The sequence below is a fragment of the Mandrillus leucophaeus genome, unplaced genomic scaffold, assembly GCF_000951045.1.
Source record: "Mandrillus leucophaeus isolate KB7577 unplaced genomic scaffold, Mleu.le_1.0 Scaffold291, whole genome shotgun sequence".
In the NCBI taxonomy this organism is placed as follows: domain Eukaryota; kingdom Metazoa; phylum Chordata; class Mammalia; order Primates; family Cercopithecidae; genus Mandrillus; species Mandrillus leucophaeus.
The window spans coordinates 1,185,998-1,199,976 of NW_012103043.1; the positions used below are offsets into that span (position 1 = coordinate 1,185,998).

Below are 13,979 nucleotides of genomic sequence, written 5' to 3' on the forward strand. Positions count from 1 at the left end.
CCGGCGGCTGACCGGCCCCCTCGCGGAGGGGCCGAGGCCCCGGCACCTGCCCGAACCTCTGCGGTGGTAGTGGCCGGGTAAGCGGGGCCGCTTCCTCCCAGCCGAGTTACGAGAACATCCCCCCGACCATCCAGCCCCGAGCAGGGACTGGTAGGGCCAGCGCCCCTTCCCCGGATTCCGGCCGCGTAGCCTCCATTACCACCCCCAGTTCACAGGTATCCTTCTTCAGCGCCTGCTACTCGCTGTGCGCTGCGCGGTGCGCGCCGCGCCTTCCTGTCGACATCGAATTGTATTCCTCACGCAAACCGCGAGGGAGAGTTCTGCCACTATCCCCATTTTACAGTTGGGAAACAGCCTCAGAGAGATTCTGACTTGCTTGAACACAGTCGTGTGACCCTGGGGCCTGGGGACTCTCTCACCCTCACCGCCCCTGGGCCCCCGGAGCGGGGCGGCGGTGGAGGTAGGCTGCCGTATTTCCGAGAGCAGGAAGGGACCCCTTCGGTAAACCAGGGGCTCACCTCCCCCACCAGGCCTGGATGTGGAGACCTCTTAGGCTTGTCCCACCTTTCAGGTCCCCCATGGGGCCGCCCTTATTACCTCCTCCTGGCATCCTCACAGCCCCACAGCTCTCCGTCTGGGGAAGTGGAGTTGTGCGTTTATGCCCCCGTACTGCTGTCCCATTTTCTCCACCTTACCTGGAGTCAGAAAGAAACGCGGCTTCGCTGCCTGTTGAGATTGGCATGGTTGCATTTCCTCTCCAGATTGAGAGTACCTGACATGAGTGGGAGCATGACTCTCCTCCAGCTCCGCGTAACCTTGTGGTGTGGGGGGAACCAACAGAAATGCTGCCCAGTGGGCTTTTCTAGGGGGAGGTCCTGAGATGACTTCTTGGCCAGTGACCCTGGCTCATGCATGCTGTCAGCCTTTCCTGCCCTGGATGCACCTGGACATGACCAGTTCCTCAGCTCATTGCATTCCCCAAGGCCACCTGGGGAACCAAACTGCCCACAACCATGCTCATGGGTGGTGGAGAGGTGTGACCAGACACTCTTGTCTTTTCCACCCATATTGGGAGTCCCGTGTGTTCACCCAATCATTCCTTGGCCAGGACAAAGAAAATGAAATGGCCCAAGGCAAGGACTCACTGCTGGGGCCACCGCTGGGTCCATCTGTGTGCTGGCAGCATGGTGAATCGATCCCAGCTACCTTTCAGAGCCAGGCAGCTACTATCAATCTATTGGAGCTGGCACTTCACGTGCCAATTGGCCTCCCGGCATAGGGTTGTTGCTTGCTGCTCTGGGAGGGCAGAATGAAATATCTGTCCCTAGAATAGGGGCCCTCACAAGCCAGGTAGCTGTCATCCTGTGGAGCAGCACCATGGTGACATTCTGGCTCAGGTGCTGTGTAGCTGAGGGGTCGTTTCCTCCATTTAGGAGTAGACGTAATGAGTCCAGCTGTCCCCAGCCATCTCTCCAAGGCCATTGGACCCTGGTTCTGCTGGAGCCCCTCTTCTCACAGTGACCTCATAGTCCTGTACCACCCCCTCCCCAGACTTGCAAGGACTGGACAGACCTCTGTTGAAAGAGCACAAAAGAGACAACCATACACCAACATCTGTGCAAGTGAAACTACTTCTCCCCACTTCACCACCCGTACCACCCATAGAGTTGCAGAGACCTGTCTGCCCTTGGCAGGCAGGATCGCTAGCTGAGGTCAGAGGATGTGGGGGCAGCACCAATTCAAACAGGACTAAGGACTGCTGTCCAGCAGTCGGCCCATTAGGCTGCAGCTAGAAACACAGCAGGGGAGGCTGGGCGCAGTGGCTCATGCCTGTAATCCCAGCACTTTGGGAGGCCAAGGCAGGCGAATCACCAGAGGTCAGGAGTTTGAGACTAGCCTGGCCAACATAGCAAAACCCCATCTCTACTAAAAGAATACAAAAAAAGGTAGTTGGGCATGGTGGTAGACACCCATAGTCCCAGCTACTTGGGAGGCTGAGGCAGGAGATCGCTTGAACCTGGGAGGTGGAGGTTGCAGTGAGCTGAGACTGAACCACTGCACTGCAGCCTAGAAGACAGAGCAAGACTCCATCTCAAAAAAAAAAAAAAAAAAAAAAAAAAAAAAAAAAAAAAAAGAAAAACACAGCAAGGGAGACCACAGGGACCAGTAGCCCAGTGTCCTCCCTCTCTCATCCTGTCACCTAGCTCCATAGGGACAGCTGTGGGGCCCACAGGGAAAGCCACAGAGAGAAAATGCTTTCAGCTGGGTGTGAAGAAGAACATTTCAACAGTTGGAGCTGTTGAAACCAAAAGAGTGGCCACAGGAGGTAGTGAGCTTCCTATCTAAGTTTATGTGCAATTAGAGGTTGGATGCCAGTGAGCCTGTTGCAGCCCCAAGCTTCCAGGGCTTAGGTGCCCACCTAGACCCATCTCATCTGCTGTCACCTGTTTCCTGGCATCATGTCATCCAGACTGGAGTGTCAGTGGTAACAAAGAACATCAGAGTGTCTTCTCTAGCCCTGTCTAGCTGGGAAAAGTATGGCTGGGGGTGGGGTTGGCCCAAGGCCACAAGCTATGACAGAACAGGATGCAAACCACCATCTGACATGTTACTGCATCCCTCTTTGTGGGCAAAGGGAAACCTTAGTCATCTCATGTCCAGCTTTGAGGTGCATGGTCTGGTGCTTTGGGGCAGCCCACTCTGCAGCTGCTGCCATGAACCCCAGGGCAGAGTCCATCACCCCCAAGCCCCAGATCCCACTTGTCCACCATCACCACCTCTTGGCCCTGTAGATTGCATAGGTTTGGCTGCTCAGAGGGAAATCACTGGTACCAGCCCTACACGATCCCACTGCTGGATGGTGGGAGAGACAACCATGTCTGGCTGGGTCTGCAGCCCACTGGCCATGAGTCCCTGGACATCTGGAGTCCTTGGTTTACTCGTGTTGTAAAAGGTTCTGTTGGATTCCAGGAGAAACACAGATAAGACAGCAAAAGTGTGGAGCACAACAGGCCTGCATGTAGGTCCAGGTTAGACTCTTGCCTTTGCTGATTACCAGCCAGGTTCTTCCCATCCCTGAGCCCCAGTTTTCTGCAGGGCATCAGGGCACCTAGGTCTTCAACGCAGGTTGAAGCTAATCTGGCCTCTCGTGCTTGCCACCTTTTTTGACTTCAACTGAATGACATAACTCCTCCAAGGCTCAGTGTTTACATGTTTACATCTATAAAGTGGGGTGAAAGAACTGCTGACCCAGACATTGGGTTTAGAGTGCTTTACACATTATCATTATCCCTAATGTCCTTGTCATCCATGTCATAGTTTTTTGAGTGCTCACTCTTTGAGGCAGGACATGGGCCTCTGGGCTTTGACTCTCCACCTTTCTGCCACATAGGCCCAGGCACAGCCCAGAGGCCACTGGAGCAGGGGTCCCAGCTTATGCCTCTGTCCTGTTGGGAGGGCCCCAGTCAGTATCCACCTGCTCGCCCTGCACAAGTCAAGCTGGGCCAGCCCCTCCTCACTGGGGCCTGGACCTGGTTGTGAGCTCAGAGGCTACAGTGGGGGGTGAAAGTAGGGGAGGGGATGGGTGTGCAGGGCATAGTGCTCAAATGCCTAGTCCAGGGTCTGGGGTCCATACTGAGAATGGCAGGGACATCAAGGAGGAAAGAGCCGACCTGGAGGCCATAAAGTTAAGGAAAGGATGGCCAGGAGGAGGATGGTCAGGTCCAGAGGCGGGGTTGAGTGGACAGGATGGGAAGACCAGGTCGCAGTCTGAGGGGGCCGTTCCAGAAGTGAGCATTCCTGTAGCTCTTTCGAGAGAGGCCGCAGGGTGGGCAAGTGACAGATGGTGTCCATGAGGGCATGAGCTGAGGGGTGGCTGCAACCTCCCAGGGCGTCCCCGCAGGCAGGGAGTCGCGGAGCACCCGAAGGCCGCGGGATCGGGAAGCGCTCAGGCGCCCGCGCAGCACTAAGCCATGGCGCAGCCCCGGGGGCGGGGCGTCAGGAGTCTGCAGCCTCCGAGCGACAGCGCGCGCAGCCAACGGGACTCCGGCATGCGGCGCGCCGCCCCGCCCCTCGCTGCGCGGCCCAATGGTGAACGCGCCGGCTTGGGGCCGGGCGGGGACTGGGCTGGCTGCGGTGGCGCGCGGGCGCGGCACCCGGAAGTCGGCGGCGGCGGAGGCGGTGAGTGCGCGGCTCCGGGGCTGGCGGACCCTTTTCGTGGTCTGGCCGGCCTGGGCTCGGGGGCACCGGGCTCTGGGTGCGCGGACCGGGCTAGGCTGCGTGAAGGTGGGTGGGCTGGCCGCACCGCCTCGCCCTGCCTCAGTTTCCCCTTTCTGAGGTATGGTATAGAATCAGGCGGCTGGGTCAGGGGCTACCACGTCGATCCCGGCCGACGAAAATGCCCCGCGCCTTACTGGAAGGCGTTTTTGATACTCCCCGGTGACACGGGATGCGAGGGACACTGGCAGGTGGGAACCAGACTCGCTACGGGGAGGCTGAGACTGACAGGGCCGGGAGCTGCGTGGTCCCTGCAGGGTGGGTGGGCTGCGCGGCCTTGGCCAGCATCAGGGACAGCTCTGGAGCCCAGTCACTCTGTCCCCTACCTGCGGCCTGCTGCGGGCCAGCAGGGTGACAGCTAATGTGGGTGGTGAGTAGATAGTAAGTGCTGGGTCATCCCTGCGCCTGAATGCGGCCTTCCTGGGGAGGTTTGGATAGTTAGATCCCCCACCCCCACCTCCAGGGCATCAGAGGTAGGAGCTGGCAGGGCTGCACTCAGGGCAGTCCTTGCCCCACCGCAGCCTGGGCTTTGCCCGTTTCCCTCTAGGGAAGTGGGCACAGAGAGGGCTGTTTGCTGAGACCCCCCACCTTCCCTGCCCCCAGCACCTCTTCTGTGCTCCCTTGGCTTCCTGCTGGGCCACAAGCTTTAGAGTGAACCTTCTGCCCTTGGACAAGTCCCTGGGCCTCAGGCCCCCTTCCTCTTCAGGAATGTCACATGCCCTGTCCTGGCCCGGGCTGTCTGCACTGGCCAGGCCTGTCGTGTGGCTCCAGACCTCCTAACCACTGTTTTGCTGTCACTCTGGGGGCAGAGCCTTCTTTCATGAGGCAGATGTGACGGCAGCTAAAAGGGGTAGCTGAGTAGCTCTTTGGAAGGCTTTCTCACGCTAGCTCATTTGCCTTTGGGCAGCCTTTTGGGGCAAGCATTCATTGATCCAGTCCTGCTCACACAAGGAAAACTCAGGCTAAGGGGACAGATGGTGTTCCCAAGGTCATTCAGATCCAGGGCCCGCTCCCAGTGCCTCTACTACTCCTGGGCCACTCTCCTAGGAGTTTTCCTGCATCTGTGTCCTGTTGGGTGGGTTGGGGGCAGCTGGAGAGGGTGACCATGTTGTTAGATGGACACAGCAGAGCCTCTGTTCCCGCAGGATCCTAGTGCTCTGGTGGTGCAGGGTGGGGTGCCCTGGTGCCCCCACCCTCTTGGGCCCCTACACAGCTTTGTGTTACTTGCATGTCCCCAGACTGCAGGCCCCTCAGACCAAGCCCCTGCCTGCTGTGATGTGTGGTGGCCATAGCCCTTCCCTGAGCTGAGATGACCAGCTGTCAGCTCTGCCTGGGCTGCCAGCCCTTTGTGCTTCCTTGGTCTTCACTTGTGGGCTGTCATTCTGATTACATTTTGCAGTGTGTGTAATCACATGTAGTGTCTTGGGAACTTGATCCTGTGCCTGGCTTCTGCACCAGATGGTGAACTTGGAGGGCACCCTGGTGCCCACCTAAGCGTGCTGTTTCTGAAACACCCACAGATATATGAGGGACTTCTCAGGGACCCCAGAAGGGGTCTGGAGAGAAACAACCCAGGACAGGGAGGCTGGGAAGACTTCTTGAAGTAGGGCCATGCTTGTCATTGACACTCCAGATGCATGAGAAGCAGGGCCCATCCTTTGGTGATGTGTCAGTCAGCACATGGCAGCAGCATGGCAGAGCCTGGCCTTTGTTGGCCCCTACCATAGGGTTTGGGCTATCTTGAAAACAAGCCTATCCCTACCATAAGGATGGGCTCTGTGAAAACAAGGTCACCCCAGAAGGCCTGAGCTGCCTTTTGAGGTTATCACTGCAGCTTTTTCCCCTTTTTCTCTCAACTTCCTTTTTAGATTGCAAAAATAGTTTATGCATGCTTAAAAATAAAAAAGGCCGGCCTCCTTCTCCCAGCGGCTGCTCCCCTGGTGCGCTTGCTGACAGGGGAAGCGCATCTTTGAGGGTGCATCCATCAAGATCTTCAGTGCCATGCTAACTTGAAGTGCTTGCCTTCACCCTCTTTGCGGGCGTGGTAGGAGTGCCCCCTTTTTGTTTTCACTAACCACTCAGGCTGCAGGGGCCACTGCGAGGCTGACCTGTTCCTGGCTTGTGAGGAAGCTGAGTGTTCCTCCCAGGAGGGCCTGAGGATGGGTCCACCCCGTGTCCAGAGCCTTCTGTCTGCTCACGATGCATCTTGTTTGTGTAGCTCCTTGGAACTGGGAAGAGACAGTGATCCTCTGGTGTGAGGCTGAAGTAATGCCCCGGAAGCACTGTGAAGATCTGAGGAGAGAGTACCACTGTAGAAAATGTGTTGTGATAGGCTGGGCACGGTGGCTCACGCCTGTAATCCCAGTACTTCGGGAGGCCGAGGCGGGCAGACTACGAGGCCAGGAGATCAAGACCATCCTGGCTAACATGGTGAAACCCCGTCTCTACTAAAAATACAAAAAAATTAGCCGGGCGTGGTGGCATGCACCTGTAATCCCAGCAGGCTGAGGCAGGAGAATCGCTTGAACCCGGGAGGTGGAGGTTGCAGTGAGCCGAGATCACACCATTGCACTCCAGCGTAGGCGACAAGAGCAAAACTCCATCTCAAAAAAATAAAAAATAAAAAATGCCATTTAATAGCCAGAGAGTGTAGATTGGTGAGGTGTTGCTGAGGAGATAGGAGGGCAGCAGGGCATTGCAGTGGACTTGCAATCCAGAGGGTTTCCCTACGTTAGGACTTTCTCTGCCCAGGCCCTGGGAACAGCGACACTGTGTTCTCATGTGTGTTTACCGCCTCTGCTGGCAGCCACCAGGAGCCCATGTCACATGTCTGTGTCTGCCTTGTCCTTTGAAAAGAGCAGCTCAAGCTTTCAAACTCCGCCCCTGGGGGCTGCCACAGCTGATGGGGTGGGGATTACAAGGGGTGGGGATTGGGCGCCCGGCTGCTGAGCCCTGCTGCACCAGCCCTTGTGGCCATTGAGGCCATTAAACGGGGGCAGCAGACTGTAGGACTCAGTTGCCCTCTGTTCAGGGACTCACCACGTGTAGCCCCAATAGGAGCCCGGCTTGACGGCTACCCTCCCAAGTGTCTAGGTCCCCTTGTTGCTGTGGTTCTAATAACTTTCTGTTCCCTCGTGTGCACCCCTGCCTCTGTCACCACTGCTTTCTGCTTAGCACACCTCCCCTCTGCCCACGTGCTATGTTTGCCTTTTTGGTTGCCAAAGGGAAGTGGTTCCACCAAGAGCGTGTGTCCCATCCCCTGTGGCCCCCAGGGTCTCCAGGTGTGGCATTGCCGTGACAGCCCAGCTGCACCCCGTCCTGTGCAGAGCTGTCTTGCACTGGGGCTAATTGGGTATTCTCTTGCTTTCCGTGAACAAGTGACACTTGGGTTCTTGCCTTTCCTTCCCTCACTTCCCTGCCCATAGAAATGTCCCAGTCCCAGCAGGGAAGGAGGGCAGGATCTGTGCACTTTCTTTTTTTTTCTTTTTGAGATGGAGTCTTGCTTTGTCACCTCAAAAGGCTGAGGCAGGAGAATCGCTTGAACCCCGGAGGCAGAGGTTGCAGTGAACTGAGATCATGCCACTGCAACCTCTGCCTCCTGGGTTCAAGCGATTCTCCTGCCTCAGCCTCCTGAGTAGCTGGGATTACAGGTGTGCATCACCATGCCCAGCTAATTTTTGTATTTTAGGTAGAGACAGGGTTTCACCATGTTGGCCAGGCTGGTCTTGAACTCCTGACCTCAGGTGGCCCACCCGCCTTGGCCTCCCAAAGTGTTGGAATTACAGGCATGAGCCACTGCGCCTGGCCAGTGCACTTTCTTTTGAGGGTAGACATTACTGTTCCCCGCTGGGAAGCATGCCTACTGGGTGTGCACACTTTCAGTGCCTGGTGTGACGGATTGTACAAAGTGAACCCAGCCACACAGCTACCATCCATATCACACGTGAAACCACCGCCAGCACCCGGACATCTCCGTCGTGTCCCCCAGTGGCTGCCTAGACCAGGTGGCCCTGCCCTGCCTTCTTTTTTTTTTTTTTTTTTTTGAGACGGAGTCTGGCTCTGTTGCCCAGGCTAGAGTGCAGTGGCCGGATCTCAGCTCACTGCAAGCCCCGCCTCCCGGGTTCACGCCATTCTCCTGCCTCAGCCTCCAGAGTAGCTGGGAGTACAGGCGCCCGCCACCTCGCCCGGCTAATTTTTTTTGTATTTTAGTAGAGACGGGGTTTCACCGTGTTAGCCAGGATGGTCTCGATCTCCTGACCTCGTGATCCGCCCGTCTCGGCCTCCCAAAGTGCTGAGATTACAGGCTTGAGCCACCGCGCCCGGCCTGCCCTGCCCTGCCTTCTGTTTCCATGGGCAGATGTTGCTTATCTCTGGCCTCTGCATGGAAAACCAAGCAGAGTGTTATCCAGGTGGCCCTGCCCTGCTTTCTATCTCCATGGGCAGATGTTGCTTATCTCTGGCCTCTGCGTGGAAGACCAAGCAGAGTGTTATCTTCTGGCTGGGACCTCCCTGCTCGGGAACAAGCCTCGGGAACGGGAGCTTGTTCCTGTTCATCGCTGTGGAAGGGCACAGGCTGGCTTCTTTTCCAGGTTATGGGCTTTCTTACTGTGTCACTTTGTGGACTTGGACACCTGCAGAGTGCCTGGCATGGTGAGCAGGGGTTGGGGCGTGGCGTGATCTAGGCAGGGTTTGGAAGGTTCTTTGAATAGCCAAGAGGGACAGTCTGAAGGGTGTCCTCCAGACACCCAAGAATGCATTGAAGCTAGGGTGACTACTGCAGCCTCAGAGGCCTGGTGACACATGCAGGGCCTCAAGGGGCCCATGTGACTAGGAGTTCAGGGTGTGGCTGAGGTGAGCCAGACCGGATGACCGGCGGCCACCTGAGGACGATTGGCTGTGTGTTTGGGAAGCATGGGTCGTCCCCACCTCACAGCATTCACACAGGCAGACAGCAGGCAGATCCAAGAGCTTCACCAAGGCCGGGCTCAGTGGCTCACACCTATAATCCCAGCATTTTGGGAGGCCGAGGCGGGGGGATCACGAGGTCAGGAGTTCAAGACCAACCTGACCAACGTGATGAAAACCCATCTTTACTAAAAATACAAAAATTAGCTGGGCCTGGTGGCATGCGCCTGTAATCCCAGCTACTCGGGAAGCTGAGGCAGGAGAATCGCTTGAACCTGGGAGGCGGAGGTTGTAGTGAGTTGAGATCGCGCCATTGCACTCCAGCCTGGGTGACAGAGTGAGACTTCGTCTCAAAAAAGGAAAAAAAAGAGCTTCACCACTGTGCAACCATACAAGGTAGTTAAGAAAAAGGAGTTCTCATTTTGGGACAAGGAGAGCCTTCTTTAGCAAGACAGGGGACATGACCACTGTACGGTAACAATGGGAAAATCCCATGTAATATAAGACTATTTCTATGAGGCAGCATCACAGGCAGAGCTGAAAGGCAGGGGACAGCTAGGGAGAAAACAGTTGCAGGCCTGGGACAGGCACATGGTGGCCCACATCACACCAGGGTCAGTGAGACAAAGGCCCAGTGGTCAGTAACCACGTTGGTGAATTGTAGGCAAGAACATACAGGAGGTGGCAAGTTGCCCAGCCAGTAGGGAATGCCCATAAAACCCTGGCGGGAGCATTTCCTACACCACATACACCCTGGAGGTGGGTGAGTTCTGGCGCTAGATGTTAGCGGGAACTTGGCCGAGTCTGCTTATCTGAAAGCGTCACCCATGGATGGAGCAATTCCACCTCCTGGGTCTATCCTAGGAATGTCCTCAGCCGCTCTCCCACTGCTGTAAAGAAATACCTGGGACTGGGTCATTTATTAAAAAAGAGGTTTAATTGGCTCATGGTTCTGCAAGGTGTATAGGAAGCATGATGCTGGCATTTGCTCAGCTTCCAGGGAGGCCTCAGGAAACTTAACAATCATGGCAGAAGGCGAAGCATGAGCCAGCACTTCACACAGCTGGAGCAGGAAGAAGAGAGAGATGGGAGAGGTGCCACACACTTAAAACCAGATCTCGTGAGAACTCTTATCACTGTACAGTACCGGTGGGGGGGATGGTGCTAAACCTTTGTGAGAATTCCGCCTCCGTGATCCAATCACCTCCCACCAGGTCCCGCCTCCAACACTGGTAATTACAATTCAGCGTGAGATTTGGTGGGGACACAGATCCAAACCAAATCAGCCCATGTGCAGAGCATGTGCTAGGGATGGTCACTTGATGGGACTAAGACACCAGCCAGAGCTGAGAGGCAGAGAAGCGGGAAAGCTGGGCAGTGGTGAACCAGTGGGGACATGGCTCTGGTGGAGACGGACTTCATGGCCAGTCAGGGAGAACGGAGCAGTGGGACCCTAGTGTGTTAACCCCATAGCATACATGTGTCTGCTCACATGTATGTGCAGGCAGGCTAAGAACACTCTGGTGCCACAGGCAGCCCTTGGCTGAGGCTTTTTTTGTTTTTGTTTTTGTTTTTTTTGAGACTCAGAGTCTTGCTTTGTCACCCAGGCTGGAGTGCAGTGGTACTGTTATAGCTCACTGCAGCCTCAAACTCCTGGGCTCCAGCAATCCTCTTGCCTCAGCCTCCTGTGTAGCTGGGACTACAGATGCATGTCACTGTGCTTGGCTAATTTTATTTTATTTTTATTTATTTTATTTTACTTTACTTTTTTGAAACGGAGTCTCACGCTGTCACCCAGGCTGGAGTGCAGTGGCACAATCTCGGTTCACTGCACCCTCTGGCTCCTGGACTCAAGTGATCCTCCTGCCTCAGCCTCCTGAGTAGCTGGGATTATAGGCCTGTGCTACCATGCCTGGCTAATGTTTGTATTTTTAGTAGAGACAGGGTTTCACTGTGTTGGCCAGGCTGGCCTTGGAATTCCTGACCTCAAATGATCTGCCCGCCTCAGCCTCCCAAAGTGCAGGGATTACAGCCATGAGCCACTGCACCGGCCTTATTTTATTATATTATTAATATTATATTGAGACAGAGTCTCCCTCTGTTGCTCTGTTGCTGGAGTGCAGTGATATAATCATAATTCACTGCAGCCTTGATCTTCCAGGCTCAAGCCATCCTCCTACCTCAGCCTCCCAAGTAGTTGGGACCACAGGCATATGCCACTGTGCCTGGCTAATTGTTTTTATTTGCTTATTTATTTATTTATTTATTTGAGACAGCGTCTCACTCTGTCGCCAGCCTGGAGTACAGTGTCGCAATCTCGGCTCACTGCAAGCTCTGCCTCCCAGGTTCACGCCATTCTCCTGCCTCAGCCTCCCGAGTTGCTGGGACTACAGGTGCCCGCCACCATGCCCGGCTAATTTTTTGTATATTTAGTAGAGACGGGGTTTCACCATGTTAGCCAGGATGGTCTCGATCTCCTGACCTCGTGATCCACCCGCCTCGGCCTCCCAAAGTGCGGGGATTACAGGCGTGAGCCACCGCGCCTGGCCTTTGTTTGCTTTTTGTAGACAGGGACTTGCTGTGTTTCCCAGGCTGGCCTTAAACTCCTGACCTCAAACAGTCCTCCTGCTGGGCCTCCCAAAGTGCTGAGATGACAGACATGAGCCCTGCCGGGATGGGGCTTTGGCCCGTTAAATGTAATTGGAAATGTTTCTCACCAGAATGTGCTCCTGGGTGACCTGAGCAATGGGATTAACAACTATGGACCCCACCAGCCTCCAGAGCTGCCAGTCATGGCAGCAGGAGACTCAGCCTTGGGCTGGGGCACAGAGAGGCTGAATAGAGGGTGAATGAGCAGGCAGCGTGTGAGAGGGACCAGCGTTTCTTGGCATTATACAAAAGCTAGTAGAGGTGGTGCTGGTTGGTGTGGGGTGGGCGACTGGCACGGTCAGGTGCCTGATGCCTGTTGGCCTCCTCGGAAGGGGACGCTGGCAGTAATGGGTTCTGGAACATGCAGGAGGGTGGCCTGGATTTGTCCTGCAGCACCGAGGTCTGCCTGTTCCCCACTGGGTCTTCCATTTGAGGTGCTGTCAGCATGGTCCTCGTCCCCCTTGCTGCTTTTCCCCATGGGCCTCTGCAAGGTCACTGCCCACGCTCCACCCCACCTACCTGCCTGTGTGGTGGGCACTGAGAGTCAGGGAAGCAGATCCTCACTGCTGGGCAGCAGGCCATGTGCATATCCATCAGGGTGCCAGACCTTGTCCCCATGCAGCCCTGGCTGGAGTCATTGCCGCTGCTGCTCTCTGCTTGTGGCTCTGGCCCGTCTTTGCCCAAGCCTTCTGTCTGAGTGGTTTTCTTGTCGTACCTTTTTTAGACACCACATGGAGTGAGGTTTGGGGCTTGCCTCAGCTGGAGTCTCATTCTTCTTAGAGAGGGAGTTTAGCCCCTTTCCATTCGGCTCTTAGGACAGAAGGCCCTGTTGGTTCCTCCGAGAAGCCAGGGGAGGAGCCCTAGGCTGGAGAGGGGATTCTGGAGCAGGGTGGATCTCAGAAGCAGAAGGTGGGCAGAGAGGACGGTGCATGCCGGGAAAGTTCTCGAAAGCATCAGCAGATGGTCCCAGAGTGCCTGGAAAGCTTCCGCCCTTCACAGACGGCGCCATGCACTAAGAATAACCCGTGCCAAGTCCAGGCTTTCTTCCTATTTTGCAGAATTACCAGGTTGTTAGGCCAGGGGAACGTATGCCGGGATTCTGGGAAGACTTCCACCCGCACTGTTATTCTTAGAGGACGGGAAGCCCTTGGCTGTGGTGTGAAGAGGGCTCTTTCTTTCCATTCATACCTCACAGATCCTCTGGCCAGGCTCAGGGCGCTGAAGGACTCCAGGAGTGTGTGGGGGATTTCCTCCCCTGGAAGAGGCCTGTGCTCTGTCTCTGCTGAGGCTGGCGGCATTTGCAGTCACATGGTGAGCTCGCGGTGACTGTCCCCCTCTTACCTCCCTGGCAGGGTTGGCGAAGGCCACACCAAGGTCCCAAGTGATTGGTTCCCAGGCCTCCCTGCACAGAGGCTGTGCGTGTCGCCGGGCATTCACTCTAGCTGTCTGGGCTGCAGGGAGGCAGGGTGCCTGGCCCGAGTGGAGGTGACACTCTACTGGGGGTGGTAAGTGTTAACCATCACAAAGGCGAACTCTTTCATCACATCTGTGTGAGAGGAGCTGGACTCTCCTCAGATATGGACGAGCCTCACAACCCATATCCTTTCATCGCTTGCATGTCCACCAAGTCCCTATGTGCTCCGGGAGGCAGTGGTACAGGCCGGCCGCTCCTCATGACCAGAGCACCAGTGCCTCATACTCCAGTGCATTTCCTTCCCAGGGTGCGCCAGGACTCTTGTAAAGAGGGCATTCCCGTGTAAGCAGTTGCTTTATTTTTTTTATTTTTTTATTTTTTTTTGAGATGGAGTTTTCCTCTTGTCTCTTAGGCTGGAGTGCAATGGCACGATCTCAGTTCACTGCAACCTCCACCTCCTGGGTTCAAGCAATTCTCCTGCCTCAGCCTCCTCAGTAGCTAGGATTACAGGCGCTCACCACGATGCCTGGCTAATTTGTTTTTGTTTTATTTTTTTTTTAGATGGAGTCTTGCTCTGTTGCCCAGGCTGGAGTGCAGTGGCACGATCTTGGCTCACTACAACCTCCACCTCCTGGGTTCAAGCAATTCTTGTGTCTCAGCCTCCTGAGTAGCTGGGACTACAGGTGCCTGCCACCACGCCCGGCTAATTTTTGTATTTTTAGTAGAGACAGGGTTT

General features: G+C 55.6%; 1 protein-coding gene across 10 annotated transcripts in view; it reads left to right on the top strand.

Moving 5' to 3' along the window:
- Positions 1-20: 20 nt before the first annotated feature.
- TANGO2 (transport and golgi organization 2 homolog (Drosophila)) overlaps positions 21-13,979 on the top strand; it is a 58,202-nt gene continuing 44,243 nt past the window's right edge. For 6 of the 10 annotated variants that reach the window (XM_011986030.1, XM_011986038.1, XM_011986033.1 and 3 more), the window contains exon 1: positions 4,117-4,179. The gene's annotated coding sequence lies outside the window, so the exon portion shown is untranslated. Of the gene's footprint in view, positions 216-2,204; positions 2,327-4,116; positions 4,285-13,979 lie in introns of those variants that run through there. The other 4 variants (XM_011986031.1, XM_011986037.1, XM_011986034.1 and 1 more) reach the window with 3 other exon arrangements.